At 43.2% G+C, this 19,784-nt stretch overlaps 1 pseudogene; it reads right to left on the bottom strand.

The window, feature by feature from the left end:
- Positions 1-373: 373 nt before the first annotated feature.
- LOC129866546 (DNA-directed RNA polymerase, mitochondrial-like) lies at positions 374-19,477 on the bottom strand (annotated as a pseudogene).
- Between the last annotated feature and the right edge of the window lie 307 nt (positions 19,478-19,784).

Below are 19,784 nucleotides of genomic sequence, written 5' to 3'. Positions count from 1 at the left end.
GTAAATCAGCCAGCCAATTAAGGGGACAGTAAAAAGCGGATTAGTTTGGAAGCCATTCGTCTTACTCAACTGCACCGCTGTCCACTCTTGCAGGAAAAGCTGTTTTATTATTCATATGCTTATGAGCCCAGATGGTGCAGGCAGAGAGGAATCAACCCTAAGCCTGGGAAATTGGGTGAATAAATTGGGAGAAAATAACTGACATAAATCACTTAAACTGTAGTATACTATTTATCTGTTTGTTACTGCGGAAGGTGTACATGTGGTAGAGCATGGGGATGAACTTTTTGTCAGGGTTAAGGATGTCACAGTTCTACTTCATGTGCTTGACCATGACGTCCAATAGGTAGTTCCCCAGCTCCACCACCACCGTTTAGGGCCAATGGATCTTGTCCCCCAGCAAGGAGGGGCCAGGGCTAAACTCCGCCTCCAGCTTCCACCACTGCTCCCTAGGCAATATATCAAACTCCTGCAATGTACAGAAAAGGAGGTTTTCTTTAAGTCAAACAGTAGGGAAATGATTGCATATGTCTTCTAATTGCATGTAGATAAAGACCAGGTAAAGACCAGATAAAGACCAGATGTGTGGAAGAGTGTCATACCTTAGTGGCTTTGGTCAGTAGCTCAGCATATTCATTGTAGATATACAGTGGGGAGAACAAGTATTTGATACACTGCAGGTTTTCCTACTTACAAAGCATGTAGAGGTCTGTAATTTTTTATCATAGGTACACTTCAACTGTGAGAGACGGAATCTAAAACAAAAATCCAGAAAATCACATTGTATGATTTTTAAGTAATTAATTCATGGTAAGTGGTGAAATAAGTATAGCTAGATATAAGTGTGATGGTTTAGCAGATAATAAGAAAATACGATCAATCATTAGCTGGCTAAAAGAGAAGGAAAATAATATCTATAATACAGTGCATTCTGAAAATATTATGACCCCTTGACTGTTTACATATTTTGTTACATTACAGCCTTATTTTAAAATATGTTTTTTTATTCTCATTAATCTACACACAATACCCCATAATGACAAAGCAAAAACAGGTTTAAAAAAAATTACATAAAAAAAAAGACTGAAATATGACATAAGTATTCAGACCCTTTACTCAAAACTTTGTTGAAACACCTTTGGCAGCGATTACAGCCTCGAGTCTTCTTGGGTATGACACTACAAGCTTGAAATACCTGTATTTGGGGAGTTTCTCCCATTTTTCTATGCAGATCCTCTCAAGCTCTGTCAGGTTGGATAGCTGCACAGCAATATTCAGGTCTCTCCAGAGATGTTCGATCAGGTTCAAGTCCGGGCTCTGGCTGGGCCACTCAAGGACATTCAGAGACAAGTCCCAAAACCCCTCCTGTGTTGTCTTGACTGTGTGTTTAGGGTTGTTGTCTTGTTGGAAGGTGAAACCTTCGCCCTAGTCTGTCCTGAGTGCTCTGGAGCAGGTTTTCATCAAGGATCTCTCTGTACTTTGCTCCGTTAATCTTTCCCTCGATCCTGATTGGTCTCCCAGTCCCTGCTGCTGAAAAACATCTCCACAGCATGATGATGCCACCATCATGCTTCACTGTAAGGATGGTATTGGCCAGGGGATGAGCGGTGCCTGGTTCCTTCCAGACGTGACGCTTGGCATTCAGGCCAAAGTGTTCAATTTTGGTTACATCAGAGAATCTTGTTTCTCATGGTCTGAGAATCCTTTAGGTGCCTTTTGGGAAACTCCAAGCGAGCTGTCATGTGCCTATTACTGAGGAGTGGCCACTCTACCATAAAGGCCTGATTGGTGGAGTGCTGAAGAGATGGTTGTCCTTCTGGAAGGTTTTCCCATCTCCACAGAGGGACTCTGGACCTCTGTCAGAGTGACCATCGGGTTCTTGGTCACCTCCCTGACCAAGGCGCTTCTCCCCAGATTGCTCAGTTTGTCCTGGCGGCCAGCTCTGTGAAGAGTCTTGTTGGTTCCAAACTTCTTTCATTTAAGAATGATGGAGGCCACTGTGTCCTTTGGGACCTTCAATGCTGCAGAAATGTTTTGTTACCCTTCCCCAGATCTGTGCCTCGACACAATCCTGTCTCGGATCTCTACGGACAATTCCTTCGACCTCATGGCTTGGTTTTTGCTCTGTCAACTGTGGGACCTCATATAGACAGGTGTGTGGCTTTCCAGATCCTGTCCAATCAGTTTAATTTACCACAGGTGGACTCCAATCAAGGTGTAGAAACATCTCAAGGATGATCAATTTAAACAGGATGCACCTGAGCTCAATTTCGAGTCTCATAGTAAAGGGTCTGATTATTTATGTAAGTAAAGTATCTGCTTTTTATTTGTAATACATTAGCAAAAAATGTCTAAAAACCTGTATTCGATTTGTCATTATGAGATATTGTGTGTAGATTGATGAGGATTTTATTTAATCCATTTTACAATCAGGAAAAAGTAAGGAAAACGTAACAAAAAGTGGAATACTTTCAGAAATGCACTGTACAGGAAATTCACTCTACATCTATAGGTTGCGTTTTGTGGAACAATCTACAAAGCTCACAAGCAACAAATGATCCTGTTATTATGGTGGGAGATTATAACATGGTTTTAATCACTTCAATGGACCGTAAACAAAATCACAAACAATCACCATAATGCGCTTAAGGGGATCACAAATATCATGGACACATTAGAACTAGTGGATATATGGAGGTTAAAAAAAACTGACCTAGTGAGATATATATGGAGGAGGCTTAATCAAGCTAGCTGTCTTGACTATTTTCTTGTGTCATTCTCACTGGCACCAAAAGTTTTAAAAAGTGTTGATGGGAGACAATGCAATCGGACCACCATCTAATTGGCCTCCACATAATTCCTACAGAATTTCAATGTGGACAGGGATAACAATTTGTTCTTTTCTAAGAGAAAATAATTTATCACATAATTTTTCCGGCACAACATAGGACCCCCAGATCCCCTTATTTAATGGGACACTTTCAAATGTACCTTTACAGACCTACAATTCAATACTCAAAAACAAAAGTAGTTTCGGTCAAAAGAGATTAGACTAATAAAGAAAATAGAGGAAGTAACAGAAAAGCTACAGTAGATAGCAATAACAATTTTTACTATGAGGCACAGAATAAGAAAAAACAATAAGAACTGGACAAACTTATTCACGAACAATCAAGTGTAATTGATTACTAAAAGAAAGTGAACTGGATGAAAATGTTAGAAAAAATGAGTCTTGCTACAAAACATAATTGACAGAAACTCATTAAAAATGACTGTCAAGGTTGTGCGCTACTGGTGGAGAAGGCAGGTGCAGGAGAGCAGAGAGTTGTGAACAGGCGCACACTTTATTTAGGCAGAGGCAATAAAACAGACAGACGCCACTGCGTGAAAACCTCCAGCCAAAGGTAAAAAGTGCAAGGCGCGAAACAGTCACAAAAATAAGCAAATGTTTAACAATAAAACATCCTTCGTGAAATACCACGGAATTCAGGGGAAAAACCAGCCTGACGCGTAACATGAAACACGTAACAAAAACAATTCCACACAAAGACATGGTGGGGGGGGACAGAGGAATAAACACATGCAGTGTGATTAGGGAATGTAAACCAGGTGTGCAGGGAACAAGACAAAACCAATGGAAAAATGGAGCTGCGATGACTAGAAAGCCGGTAACGTCGACCGCCGAATGCCGCTCAAACAAGAAGAGGAGCCGACTTCGGCGGAAGTCATGACAATGACAGAGTCATCAATGATTCACCAAATTATATTTTGAAAGAGGAAGCCTACACCAGACGACTCATTTTTTAAATCGTATGAGCAAAACAATTTTCACTTTATTTGGAACACTATTCCAGATCAAATTAAATGTGCCTATTTTTATAATGATATGAGTTTGAGGGGCTGAAATGATTAAATTTTAAAGCATTTAACCTCTCACTAAAAGCTTCACTCATACATAAGTTATACTTATACTCGAACTGGTTCTCCAGTATATTACTAAGAAAGGCTCATCCTTTGTTCAAAAATTGCCTTTTTGCCTTTATAGAGATGATAAACTTCTCCTTTTCGGTTAACGGAAAATGAAACCTTGTTCAAAGTATCGCCCTTTCTTAAACAAGCTATACAAAGCTGGTTACAATTCAATATCCTCCAAAAATTACTAATATTATGGTTAAACTCAAATATACTGATTGATACAAAAAACATTATTTAGGGGAGGGGGGATTAAAAAAAATATATATTTATGAATGATATTATGAATAGGAATGGTGGAGTTATGTCACACATGCAGCTATCGAAAATATCTGGGAATGTTTGCTCAATCGGGCTCCCGAGTGGCGCAGCTGTCTAAGGCACTGCATCTCAGTGCAAGAGGTGTCACTACAGTCCCTGGTTTGAATCCAGGCTGTATGACATTTGGCCGTGATTGGGAGTCCCATAGGGCAGTGCACAATTTGCCCAGCGTCATCCCGAGTTTGGCCGGGGTACGCCATCATTGTAAATGAGAATTTGTTCTTAACTGACTTGCCTAGTTAAAATAAGGTTAAATACATTAAAAGAATTTAATAAAAAAAGTTACAACCAACTGATTGCATAATTACTGCAAAAATGCAGGAGGCAGGTGGTAGGGGGAGAAGGTAGGAAACTTGTCTGCCATATATTATAGACCAAAACAGGCTGAAAAAGATTGGCATAAATAGAAAAATACACCAGTTTCATTAGAGGAAAAAACATTTGAAAGCTGCGCCATACAGGTTTAAAAATCGCTGGGAATTTCATGGCACATGCTGCATGAACTGATATACAAAACAATGCTTGATTCAACACTACGTTTTTTCAATTTTAGTTGAATCGCCCATTGGCAATAGATTAAAAAAATTCCCCAAAAACAATGTAAAGCGATTTGAGATCTAGAAAAACGCTATACAAATCCAATCCATTTTCATTTCAGTATCATTTATGATGATATAAACCATGGTTGTATTACTATAGTGTATTTCAGTGTGTCGCTATTCCATACTGAATGACTATATTATATTTCAGAGTCATATTCCATACTGTATTAATATAGTATATTTCAGTGTGTCACTATTCCATACTGTATTAATATAGTATATTTCAGTGTGTCACTATTCCATAGTGCATTATTATAGTATATTTCAGTGTGTCACTATTCCATTATGTATTATTATAGTATATTTCAGTGTGTCTCTATTCCATACTGTTTTACTATAATAGTATATTTTGGTGTTACTCCAGACGTGGCCTGACTATACATGTAGGTGGTCAGTCTGTTTACCACCTTGACCATGTGTGATGTGACAGGCTTCATGGACTCCCAGAGTGAAATGTGATGGTGCTGGCCTGCTCCATGCTCAGCTGACGGCTGAATTTCTCCCAAAGCTCCTCCAGGCTGAAGGCCAGCTTTGGGTATTTAGCATCCGCCCTCTGAAACACAAACACACAGATCAAAGGGTCTAGACGGGCCATAAACAGACTGGGGTCTCCAGGGACAGACTATTACCTTGCATACTGCATCACAGGAGAGACACACTGGAAAGAAGCATACATTAAACCTAATGAATGATATTAGATACATTCTGGTCTATTAATGGTTCCTTGTGGAGAATACACTCATAGCTTTGATACATTTTGGATTGCTTGTGTGCAAATTCGAGCATGTGTGTCCAGGCTGTGTGTGTACAGTCCTGGTCAAAGACAGCAGGTGTTTGTGTGTGTGTTCTGAATAATATGAGTGGTGATGGGGAGGGTTCTGTGAGGTCAGGGTGCTGAGCTGATCGAGGGAGAAGCAGACAGATCTTCGTCTGCTGTAAACACACAGAGCATTACCCAGCATTAATCACTAGATGCTCAGCTCCACAAGACTGTAAAACAAACAAATGGCTCATTATGCTCGGCGTAATAAGGTGTAGTTATATCCTGTGTGCTCCATCAAATTGTATTACTGTGGGCTGGAACCTTGACTGAAAATCGAATGATATGTCTTTACATAGGAGTATGGATATTCATGTTTACATATATAATTGGATGGCAACACATTGAAGGTCAGTGTAGCACTCTCTCTCCCTGTGAGATTGCGTATGTGTTTGCAGTGAAGGCACTAAATGGATAAAGGCTGGCCCACGCCACCATTCCCCCTTTTCCTGCAGTCACCTGACTGAGAGAGAAATAAGGAGGACACGAGGGCACAAACTGAACTCACACAGCCTCAATTATCAGCCAGTAGATATGCAAATTAACTTCCCTCCCGTGGCTAATTAAAAAAGAAATACGCTTACATCTTTACGTGCTGCTGCTTTAAGCTTTTCCCGCACCAAAGGTCTGACTGGCACCCAATTAAAAAGAGTATAGAAAGTGGCGGCGCATATACACTGAGTGTACAAAACATTAAGAACACCTGCTCTTTCCATGACAGACTGACCAAGGGAATTTAGATGAAAGCTATGATCCCTTACTGATGTCACTTGTTAAATCCACTTCAGTGTAGATGAAGGGCAGGAGACAGGTTAAAGAAGGATATTGAGCCTTGAGACAATTGAGACAGATTGTGTATGTGTGCCATTCAGAGGGTGAATGGGCAAGACAAAAGATTTAAGTGCCTTTTGAATGGGGTATGGTAGTAGGTGCCAGGTGGACAGGTTTGTGTCAAGAACTGCAACGGTGCTGGGTTTTTCACGCTCAACAGTTTCCCGTGTGTGTCAAGAATGATCCACCACGCAAAGGACATCCAGTCAACTGGACACAACTGTGGGAAGCATTGGAGTCAACATCGGCCAGCATCCCTGTGGAACGCATTCGACACCTTGCAGAGTCCATGCCCCGATGTATTGAGGCTGTTCTGAGGGAAAAAGGGCAGGGGGTGCAACTCAATATTAAGTAGGTATTCTTAATGTTTTGTACACTCAATGTATACTTCTCGTTATATAAATACACAGCTGGCTAAGTGTTCCAGCAGGAAGGGTACTGATTGGGCCTACATACTGAGAGGGCCTGTGTGCTATTACATGCTGTCATTTGTTACTGAAAGAGGGCGTCCGTGGCCTGTGCAAGGACATCTTGGTATTATCAGTAAACACATCACAGAGGGTTTGATGTACAGTGTGACACTTTATTAACCCAGGAGACACAGGAAGAGACACACTAAATCTGTCCTCAAAGGAGAGGAGACTGCGTGGACGCTATTGGACAGCAGCCAAAACAAACCTAAAGGTTACTTAGCAGATAAATCACTTGGGCATCGGCTCTACTGCACTACAGCATGGCAGTGCACGCACAATACTACCTTCTCTGTGGAGTAGATGGGCTCTTAGCAAGCTTTGCTGCTGAGGAACTACAGTGGAGTAACTACAGTATACTGAGTTATTTGGAATTGGACGTATCTGCGTGTAGGTCTCAGACATTCTCTTTCAGAGAGTCTATGACAGTTCATGCTGGCGCATGAGAGGGGACTACATAATAGGCATTTGTTCATGTGTATTGTTGTTTGCGTGTGGAGAAGTGTGTCAGATGCTTGTTGCTGCCCAGGGTGCTGTGAGATTGTCCAGAGAGGGAACAGTGCCATGCGATGCCCGGGCTATCAGCATTGGCCGTAATGGGACAGCTACCACGCCTCTCGCCCTTTCCTTCTGTTCTTCTCCTCTCCTCATCCTCACTATCTCTTTCTTCTAGGGCCCCTGGCAAAGGCAGAACTGTCAACTAAACTGTGGCCCAGGGCAGGACACCAAAATGAATGACCACTCTAAGACGTCTGTATGCTCATAAGAATATAAATTAAATATCGCTCTGACAGGAGAACACAGTACATACTGTACATGGAAGTCCCGTCTAATCAAATCAAAAGTAAAGCAAGAAAGAAAAAATAACACAATCTCCAAATACTAGATCAAACTGCATTTCTTACAACTTCATCAAATTTACAAATAGTACATTCACAAACAATATTCTAATGAGCTTGTGCTGACAATCAGTACTGGAGACTTCTCATGAGACAGTGTTATGAAACCCTGGCACTGCATAAACAGTTATGAAAGCAGATTTTAAATGTTGCAGATCTAGGGTATGTCTGGAATGGCACCCTAGCCTATTCTCTATATGGTGCACTACTTATAGCGTGAATAGGGTGCCATTTGGTACATATAGCCTATCTCATTTGGCCTGTTTTGCATGTAGCCAGCTGCACAGTGTTCTATTGATCTTTCCAGGATGCTCTCCTGGGAAAGGGTATACCTAGTCCATTGAATGCATTCAGCCGAAATATGCCTTCCACATTTAACCCAACTCCTCTGAATGAGAAAGGTGCGGGGCTACCTTAAGCAATATCATCATCAGCAGTTGTTGGGGGTTAACTGCCTTGCTCAAGGGCAGAACGGCAGGTTTTTCCACCTTGCTGGCTCGGGGATTCGAACCAGCGACAATTTGGGTTACTGGCCCAACACTCTTAACCACTAGGCTACCTTTCGACACCTAGTACACCCCCACAGCACAGTTAGTTACACAGGGAGAGAGCCAGACATATCATCAGTGACATGGCACCCTGCAATATGTCAGCCTGACAAAAAAGAGAATGAACGTGGTGCAAGCACTGCTAAAAATACAACCCTGTGAGGCAAAAAGGCTGTAAATGAATCATGTGAGGAAGCAGAGCAGAGCAACACCTCCGGTTATAGAGCAGCGTTTTGCCATCACGTCTAAAAATGGATACCAGGATACCGGTCTGAAAGGAGGAGTGACAATATCATTCATAGTCATGCTGCTAGTGCGGGTGCCTCCTGGCGGGCACATTCCTCCTTCACAACGCTGCTTCTTACTTGATCACATTAACAACTCTACACAGTCAGCCCAACTAAGCAGTTATTTAACACCCAGTTCATCATTAGTCCTAGAATCCAGCTTTGTCAGTTGTTGTTTTTCTAGGACAACGTCATCATTAATAAATTCATCAAGATTTCACTGTTCCCAAATGTTCTTTTCCTTTGCTCTACCAACAGACTGTAGGACATCAACAAGTCTCTGTATGTAAAAAAAAAAACACCATGATTGAGCTTGTTATAGGCAGTGGTGTACTTAAGTAAAAATACTTTAAAGTACTTAAGTAGATTTGTGGGGTTTCTGTACTTTACTATTTATATTTTTGACAATTTTTACTTCACTACATTCCTAAAGTAAATCAAATTTATTTTCCCTGACACCAAAGAATACTCGTTACATTTTGAATGCTTAGCAGGACAGGAAAATTGTCAAATTCACGCACTTATCAAGAGAACACATGGTTATCCCTACTGCCGCTGATCTTTTGGAGATACTAAACACACATGCTTCATTTGTAAATTATGTTGTGTTGGAGTGTTGGAGTGTGCCCCTGGCTATGCGCACATTTTTAAAACAAGACAACTGTGCCTTGTGCTTTGCTCAATATAAGGAATTCGAATTTTTTTAACTTTTGATACTTAAGTGTATTTTTGCAATTACATTTACTTTTTATCCTTAAGCATATTTAGAACCAAATACTTTTAGACTTTTGCTGAAGTAATATTTTACCGGATGACTTTCACTTTTTCTTGAGTAACTTTCTATGGAATCTACTTTTACTCAAGTATGACAATTGAGGACTTTTTCCACCATGGTCTATAGGACACAGTCCAACCAATGCTTTCAGAGAGACATCCAGGCCTGGCCTGAGAAGAAGCATGTTATGTGTCAGACAGCATGGCAGGGCCAAAGATACACATTTCTGTATCCAACAATGGAAGAAGAGTTCTACTCTATTGTGTTTTATTCTAGTCCATTCTAGTTACTATAGATTTGAGAATGGTTCTATTTTACTCTACTCATGGGTTGTGGTTTCTACTCTACTCTACTCATTGATTTAGGTGTCTACTCTAATCAACTCTTTGAATGAGGTGTCTACTCTACCCATGTATTGAGGCGTTACTCTACTCTACTCATTGGTTGAGGTGTTTACTCTACTCATGGGTTGAGGTGTCAACTCTACTCGTGGGTTGAGGTGTCTACTCTACTCATTGGTTGAGGTGTCTACTCATTGGTAGCGGTGTCTACTCAAGGGTTGAGATGTCTACTCTACCCATGGGTTGAGGTGTCTACTCTGCTCTACTCTACTCATGGGTTGAGGTCTCTATTCTACTCTACCCATGGGTTGAGGTGTCAATGCTACTCATGGGTTGAGGTGTCTACTCTGCTCTACTCAACTCATCAGTTGAGGTTTCTACTCTGCTCTACTCTACTCATGGGTTGAGGTCTCTATTCTACTCTACCCATGGGTTGAGGTGTCAACTCTACTCATGGGTTGAGGTGTCTACTCTACTCGTGGGTTGAGGTGTCTACTCTACTCATTGGTTGAGGTGTCTACTCATTGGTAGCGGTGTCTACTCTACTCAAGGGTTGAGATGTCTACTCTACCCATGGGTTGAGGTGTCTACTCTGCTCTACTCTACTCATGGGTTGAGGTCTCTATTCTACTCTACCCATGGGTTGAGGTGTCTACTCTGCTCTACTCTACTCATGGGTTGAGGTCTCTATTCTACTCTACTCATGGGTTGAGGTCTCCACTCTACTTTACTCATGGGTAGAGGTATCTACTCTTTTCATTGGTTGAGGTGTCTAATCAACTCATGGGTTGAGGTGTCTACTCTACTCATGGATTGAGGAGTCTACTCTACCCATGGGTTGAGGTGTCAACGCTACTCAAGGGTTAAGGTGTCTACTCTGCTCTACTCTACTTATGGGTTGAGGTAACTACTCTTTTCATTGGTTGAGGTGTCTACTCAACTCATGGGTTGAGGTGTCACCTCTACCCATGGGTTTAGGTGTCTACTTTACTCATGGGATGAGGTGTCTACTCTACTCATGGGTTAAGGTGTCAACTCTACCCATGGGTTTAGGTGTCAATGCTACTTATGGGTTGAGGTCTCTACTCATTCGTTGAGGTATATACTCTTTTCATTGGTTGAGGTGTCTACTCAACTCATGGTTTGAGGTATCTACTCTACCCATGGGTTGAGGTGTCAACGCTACTCATGGGTTGAGGTGTCTACTCTACTCATTGGTTGAGGAGTCTACTCTACTCATTGGTTGAGGAGTCTACTCTGCTCTACTCATGGGTTGAGGTATCTACTCTTTTCATTGGTGATGTGTTTACTCAACTCATGGGTTGAGGTGTCCACTACTCATGGGTTGAGCTGTCTACTCTACTCATGGGTTAAGGTGGCACCTCTGCTCTACTTTACTCATGGGTTAAGGTAACTTCTCTACTCTAACCATGGGTTGAGGTGTTTAATCTACTCGTGGGTTGAGGTGTCTACTCTACTCATTGGTTGAGGTGTCTACTCTAGTCCACACATTGGTTGAGGACTCTACTCTACTCATTGGTTGAGGAGTCTTCTCTACTCTACTCATGGGTTGAGGTGTCTACTCTACTCATGGGTTGAGGTGTCTACTCTACTCATGGGTTGATGTGTCAACACTACTTATGGGTTGAGGTCTCTACGCTTGTCTACTTATTGGTTGAGGTATCTACTCTTTTCATTGGTTGAGGTGTATACTCAACTCATGGGTTGATGTGTCTACTCTACTCATGGGTTGATGTGTCTACTCTACTCATGGGTTAAGGTAACTTCTCTACTCTAACCATGGGTTGAGGTGTCTAATCTACTCATGGGTTGAGCTGTCTACTCTAATCATGGGTTGATGTGTCTACTCTACTCATGGGTTAAGGTAACTTCTCTACTCTAACCATGGGTTGAGATGTCTAATCTACTCATGGGTTGACCTGTCTACTCTACTCATGGGTTGAGCTGTCTACTCTACTCATTGGTTGAGGTGTCTACTCTAGTCCACTCATTGGTTGAGGTGTCTACTCTAGTCCACTCATTGGTTGAGGTGTCTACTCTACTCTACTCATTGGTTGAGGAGTCTTCTCTGCTCTGCTCTATTCTACCCATTCGTTGAGGTCTCTACTCCACTCATGGGTTGAGGTGTCCACTCTACTCATGGGTTGAGGTGGCTACCCTGCTGTACTTTACTCATGGGTTGAGGTGTCTAATCTACTCATAGGTTGAGGTGTCTACTCTACTAAGTAGTTGAAGTATCTACTCTACTGATGGGTTGAGGTGTCCGCTCTATTCTACCCAGTGGTTGATGTGTCTACTCTACTGACACACAGCCATACAATGGCACACAGCCATACAATCTCTATAGACAAACATTGGCAGCAGAATGTCCTTACCGAAGAGCTCAGTTCCTTTCAACATGGCCCCGTCATAGGATGCCATCTTTCCAACAAGTCAGTTTGTTAAATTTCTGCCCTTCTAGAGGTGCCCGGGTCAACTGTAAGTGCTCTTATTGTGAAGTGGAAACATCTAGCAACAACAGCGATTGCTGAGTGCTAAAGCGCGTAGCGTGTAAAAATCATCTGTCCTCGGTTGCAACACTCACTACCGAGTTCCAAACTGCCTCTGGAAGCAACGTCAGCACAATAACTGTTCGTCGGGAGCTTCATGAAATGAGTTTCCATGGCCGAGCAGCCATACACAGGCCTAAGATCACCATGCACAATGCCAAGCGTCGGCTGGAGTGGTGTAAATCTTGCTGCCATTGACCTCTGGAGTAGTGGAAACACCTTCTCTGAAGTGATGAATCATGCTTCACCATCTGGCAGTCCGACGGACGAATCTGGGTTTGGCGGATGCCAGGAGAATGCTATCTGCCCCAATTCATAGTGCCAACTGTAAAGTTTGGTGGAGGAGGAATAATGGTCTGGGGCTGTTTTTCATGGTTCGGGCTAGGCCCCTTAGTTCCAGTGAAGGGGAATCTTAACGCTACTGCATACAACAACATTCTGCTGTGTGCAGAATGTACACAGCAGTATGGCTGTGTGCCAGTAGAGTAGACACCTCAACCACTGGGTAGAGTAGAGTGGACACCTCAACCCATCAGTAGAGTAGATACTTCAACCACTTAGATTCTGTGGCAACAGTTTGGGGAAGGCTCTTTCCTATTTCAGCATGACAATTCCCCTGTGCACAAAGCGAGGTCCATACAGAAATGGTTTGTTGAGATCGGCGTGGAAGAAATTGACTGGCCTGCACAGAGCCCTGACCTCAACCGCATTGAACACCTTTGGGATAAATTGGAATGCCGACTGCTAGCCAGGCCTAATTGCCCAGCATCAGAACCTGACCTCACTAACGCTCTTGTGGCTGAATAGAAGCAAGTCCCTTTAGCAATGTTCCAACATCTAGTGGAAAGCCTTCCCAGAAGAGTGGAGGCTGTCTGTTAATGCCCATGATTTTGGAATGAATTGTTCGGCCAGCAGGTGTCCACATAGTTTTGGTCAAGTAGTGTATCTACTCTACTCTACTCATACGTTGAGGTGTCTACTCTACTCTACTCATACGTTGAGGTGTCTACTCTACTCATACGTTGAGGTGTCTACTCTACTCATACGGTGAGGTGTCTACTCGACTCTTCTCATACGTTGAGGTGTCTACTCGACTCTACTCTTCTCATACGTTGAGGTGTCTACTCGACTCTACTCTTCTCATACGTTGAGGTGTCTACTCGACTCTACTCGTCTCATACGTTGAGGTGTCTACTCGACTCTACTCTTCTCATACGTTGAGGTGTCTACTCGACTCTACTCTTCTCATACGTTGAGGTGTCTACTCGACTCTACTCTACTCATAGGTTGAGGTGTCTACTCTACTCATACGTTGAGGTGTCTACTCTACTCTACTCATACGTTGAGGTGTCTACTCTTCTCATACGTTGAGGTGTCTACTCTTCTCATACGTTGAGGTGTCTACTCTACTCTTACGTTGAGGTGTCTACTCTACTCTTCTCATACGTTGAGGTGTCTACTCTTCTCATACGTTGAGGTGTCTACTCGACTCTACTCATACGTTGAGGTGTCTACTCGACTCTACTCTTCTCATACGTTGAGGTGTCTACTCTACTCTTCTCATACGTTGAGGTGTCTACTCTTCTCATACGTTGAGGTGTCTACTCTTCTCATACGTTGAGGTGTCTACTCTACTCTTACGTTGAGGTGTCTACTCTACTCTTCTCATACGTTGAGGTGTCTACTCTTCTCATACGTTGAGGTGTCTACTCGACTCTACTCTTCTCATAGGTTGACATGTGTCCTAACTCTGTAGTATTTGACCAGTGGTGAGGAGCAGGTAAGCAGGACATGGTGCTGGGCTGAAGGTCTGGTTCCATGGTGTAATGGCCCTGAGCACAATGTCCTGCTCATCCTGCCTGAACACACAGAGACTGAACAGCTCTTCCACAGGCAGGCCGTGCTCCTCCATCTGATGCAGGACCCTAAGGAAAGAACAGGAAACACCATGTCAGTGACAAGATAGAAAATATCTTAGTATTCCCTAAAAAGTAGAATTTTGCCATATTTCTTTCAAATATCCATTGATTACAATGGATTAATTACAAGTGTTGATAACAATTTGTAGGTAATATTATCTTATTTGCTTGAAGTAAAAAGTTAGGAATTCATTTTCATCCGTTTAAAAACATAGAAGTCAACCGTGAATGGGGTCAAGTGTCTGATATAGTTAATTGCGGCCCCATGTTGACTTTAATTAAATTAAAAGCACCTCCGATTTCATTATGCATGACATTATTATGCTGAATGACAATGCCAGCATAACAAACATAATATTTGCATTGATACTGTGCTTTCAGACTCATTGGGAAAATCAGGCTGTCCACAGACAGATGGTCACGGAGCACGTCGATGTTATGTTTATTCAAATGTTATCATCCAGAGACTCCACACCTGCCGTTACTGGACTGCTCAATTCAGGAGATAGCAATGCACACAAAGCCAGTGGAATACAGATGGTAGTGTATGGAGCAACAACTGAAGCTAAAAAAGACAACTGCAAAGCACCCGACCACAAGGTGCTACAAAGGGTGGTGGGTACGACCCAGTAAATCCCTGGGCCATAAATCCTTGCCATCCAGGACCTCTGTACCAAGCAGTGTTAGAGGAACGCAAAAAAAATTGTCAAAGACTCCAGCCAGCCAAGCCATAGATGGTTCTCTCTGCTGCGGCATTGCAAGCGGTACCAGTGCACCAAGTCTGGAACCAACAAGACGCTGAACAGCTTATATCCCAAGCCATAAGACTGCTAAACAGGACTGCTAAATAGCTAATCAAATGGCTACCCGCTGCTGCTACTGTCTATTATCTATCCTGTTGCCTAGTCAATTTAACCCTACCTATATGTACATAGCTACCTCAATTACCTCGTAGCCCTGCACAACAACTTGGTATTGGTACTCCCTGCATATAGCCATGCTATTTTTACTCTTAATTGTTATTCGTTTTTCACTGTGTATTTATTCCTCGTGTCACTATTTTTATCTTTAACTCTGCATTGTTGGAAAAGGACCCGTAAGCATTTCACTGCTAGTCTACACCTGTTGTTTACGAAGCATGTGACAAATACAATTTGATTTGGTTTGGAAGGGAAGAAACTAAGGCCTGGATATTTTAAAGCAGACCCTTGGATAACCGATGGAGCCTTAGTGAACCAAACAAGAGACAAAGCTGAGATGTACGACAAACCTTAGTCAACCTGTATGTCTGCTCTTAAACTGCTCCTATATGTGACTCTTCAGAGCACTGTATGAATGCTTCAGGAAGGTAGTTAGCCATGGCTGTGGCATGTGATGTGTAACACGTTGTAACCCAGAGACCGAGAGCCCTGGTGGGCTTCTGTGTTAGCACTCCCCTCTAGTGGAGTAAGACAGAATACTGTACCAAAGACAAAGGGACGGGAAGCGGTAAGATTTATCATCAGTCTCTGACAATGAGGGAGCATTCCTTTACTCTCCACACCTTTCTGCAAGACAGTGATTAAATAACAGGACCTTAATTACCTTCTGCTGAAAATCCTGCTTAAACACCAGGCAGACCCTCATCAATTAGCAGCTGCCCACACTGCCACCACTCAAATTCTTTAGGCATTCACAGACCCAAACGGAATCCTCCTTTTTTTACGTCACCCTGATTTCTTTGCATGTGTTGGGTATCGTTAAAAATATTTTAGATGGGAACGACACATTGGATAGGATTTAAAGTCTTCTCCCTGTACTGTCATTTTCTCAGAGCAATGTGAGTGTCACTTGAACAAAGAGGGGATTAGGCCTGGGGAAAGGGGAGGAAGAATAGAGTGTGAGAAAAATTTGTACTGGCTGAAGAGGGAGCAAGAGAGCAACACCGCAGAACAACAATGTCATTGGTATCACCTTATACCGTGATCAATGCTCTGCAACCTGTCATTGGTATCACCTTACACAGTGATCAATGCTCTGCAACCTGTCATTGGTATCACCTTACACAGTGATCAATGCTCTGCAACCTGTCATTGGTATCACCTTACACCATGATCAATGCTCTGCAACCTGTCATTGACCACACTGCCTAAGGTGACATCCTCAGGGGACAATATAGAGTAGGGAGGGATAGCTGGAGACAAGAGGGTCAGCCTGATAGTCTGAAAGACCACTCACCACAACCGCAGATTGACAAAGGGTCAACAGATTCACTGCTGTGACTGTATTCAAGCAAGTTGCAGTTCTGACGTTCAACAAAACCTAAAACTAAATCTGTGTGTTATTATGAATACTCATACCTTAATACCGGATGGTTTTTGCAGAACCCCCCGTTTTGAATCAATTAGCCTGAAGTTCTAGTCAGCATAACATTCTAGTCAACATTGACAAATTGAGTTTCACCAAGCTTCCAAACAATCTGTCAAATGTACTTGTCCAATGAGCACAATCAAATGACTAACAGCAGGATGTTAAGAAACAAAGAACATGCAGTATCAATCACAGTCCATTTGGGCTGACTGAGATCCATTTGGCCCGGTCTCTGTATAGTCAGTCAGCAGACTGGCCTGGCCTACATCAGAAACATTCATTATGATAGATGTAGTCCTAGGAGAGCTAGAGGTGAACAGTGTCGTGATGGTTAATGTGTGGATCCATGCTAAATGTCATGCAATTAATATATGTCTGGAGGCAGCATGCAGTCTCTGGCTTAAATTAAATGAATATCACTCAATGGTGATTTCTCAACCAGGATGCCCTACTTATTGATCACCATCCATTCTGCTGTGTGACTGTGTCCTTGAGGAGAAAAGGTTGGAATGAGTCAGTAACTGTGTCCTTTATTGACACTATAGCTACTCTGCTACAGTATTCACAACGTCCCAAGCTCCAGTTCGGTTGGCCAAGAGTCGACACAATTAAAAACACAACATAGAAAGATATGTCAGGAGGATAAATTAACCATTTACAAAACAGTGTGCAGATAATAACCAGTCCACTTGAAAACAGTTTCCTCCACTTGGTTTCTGTTGAGACCACAATAGGTCCATAGACAGTGATGGAGGAAAGCAAGAAATGATGGGCCAGGTAGGATGAAGTATAACACTTGTCCTGCCACCTCACTTCCAGGAAAGACGCTTCACTGGCACTCATAACACCTCTCCACAGCCCTCAACAATAGCCCACAATGCCCCACTCTACAACATATTAAAGGAACTATTTATTATAGCAGCTTGCTAGAGGGTATGAATTGCTCTGAAAGTGGGCAAGGGCAAGCCATAGTATAAAATAGAGTGGGGTGGGATATTACTTCTAAAGTTAGTTGGAAAATAAACTGTCTTCTTTCAGAATCAGAGTATCATTAAATAGGCCTATCTACCAAAAGTGAAAACATCTGAGGAGATCTGTTTACAGTTTGGTCAAGGGTATGTTGTTGTTTACGTGGGCTACATGCTTCAAGGCATCTGAATACTACAAATAAATGCAGGCTTTTGTGAATCCCAGCAGCTTGTTTAGACCTACTCAAACACCAAATCCCAAAAGTGGCTAGAATAAATATACAGAGAAACAAGAACAGCAAAGCTACTAGGAGCCTGACATCTAGTGGCAAACTCAGGCTACACATGTAAAACTCATATACCTTTACCTAGCGTTACAGTAGGATTTCCAAGCTGTAAATGGCTATGTCTGTGGGTTAGCCTACCTGTTGATTAGCTATGGAGAACTATTAGAGGTCTGGCCCATACACTCTAGAGCAGCCCAGTCGGAGCCAAAGTTAGGCCTCAGACCTGCCTCTTCTACTAGATTCACCCAATCTGGTTCAAAGAACCCTACAATTCAACAAGAAGAGATAAACTCAGGATAATTCTCTATCTTATTCTCTATTATGTGTAATGCATTAGTGAACACGCCACATGACAGACAGACCTTGGATGGATATAAAAGGAGGTCATGCATCATTTCTAAGTCTCAAAATACCACATCATTCTAGGATATTTCTACATGCCATAGAAATACAAGAGTGAGCAGCACTTACTTTCTTGGCCCAGACTCTTATCATGATGTTGTAGAAACCTATGTGGAGCAGCTTGCGCCGGCTGATGCGGTGGTGGCTGAACAGGAAGCGATGGGCTCGGTCAATGTTCTCACAGCACACACAGACCTCTAGGTAGCAGCGCACACTACGCTGGACATCCCCGTTCACCCTGGCCTCGCTGTTGTCCTGCACGTGCTGGCCAACACAGCCCACTGGTTGAGCTTTGTCTCTAGCTCCTCCGCCTCAGCCAGCTCCCGGCCTTGGCCTCGGCCTTCCTCTCCCGCTCCTTCAGCTCAGCCAGCTCCCGGGCCTTCCTCTCCCACTCCATCAGCTCAGCCAGCTCCCGGGCCTCTGCCTTCCTCACCCACTCCTTCAGCTCAGCCAGCTCCCGGGCCTCGGCCTTCCTCTCCCACTCCTTCAGCTCAGCCAGCTCCTGGGCTCTGGCCTCGGCCTCTTACAACTCAGGAGCCGGCTCCTTCGAGGCATTCCCCTTCCCTTTGGCGTTTTTAATAGGCACAGGAGCAGCAGCATCCGGTGCAGCTGGTATAGTGTGCTTTTTGTTTGCAGCTGCCAAAGTTGGCGCTGGGTTTTTCAGAGTTTTGCTCTTTTTAGCCGTTGAACCTGTATTTCTTCCTGCTTTTGTCAATATGGTTTTATGTGAGGTACCTGTTAGCTTCAGTTTGCTCGTTTTCACAGGTTAAAACTCTAATTTCTGCTTCAGTGTCTTTGTTTTCTCCTGACTCAGTGTCTCCATCCAGCGGGATTTGGAAGCTGAAGCACCTTTGCCCCTTCCCTTACCAGTCTATCGTGCCCCCTTACTAATAGTCTGTCCCACATTGGGCACCTCAGTCCTCTCTTCTTTTAGTGGTCTTAAAGATAGCAGGCCTAACGGTGTCATGAGGAGGCCGCAGCGAGCATGCCCATCAGTTGTTGGAACGTTCGTACTTTCACCAACATGTTCAACTGGAATTGTTGCAGAAGATGAAGAACGCTGTCCATGCGCCGAGGGGTTATATACGCCCTCATGGTGCAGGAGTTCAGAGTCATGCCAATAAAGGTGATCTTTTAGCTTGATATTAAGTTGCTCTTTTCGTTCTTCACGGTAAGACAGTGACGTGGGTCAGTGTCAGTGCTGTGCTCTCGGCCACACTCTTGTGGGAGGGGGCCCAGATGAACCAGTCATTGAGGTAAGGAAGGATCTTGATTCCCTGTAGGTGGAGGAAGCTCAGGGCTGCACTCACACATCTTGTGAAGACACGAGATGCCAGGGAGAGGCTGAAGGGTAATACCACCAACTGGTATGCCTGGCCTTGGAAGGGGAACTGTAGAAAACGTCTGTGTTCCGGTGAGACAG

Source organism: Salvelinus fontinalis, chromosome 12 (genome assembly GCF_029448725.1).
Source record: "Salvelinus fontinalis isolate EN_2023a chromosome 12, ASM2944872v1, whole genome shotgun sequence".
Taxonomy (NCBI): Eukaryota; Metazoa; Chordata; class Actinopteri; order Salmoniformes; family Salmonidae; genus Salvelinus; species Salvelinus fontinalis.
Note: the sequence above shows the minus strand (reverse complement) of the source record. Positions and strands in the feature narration are given on the sequence as shown.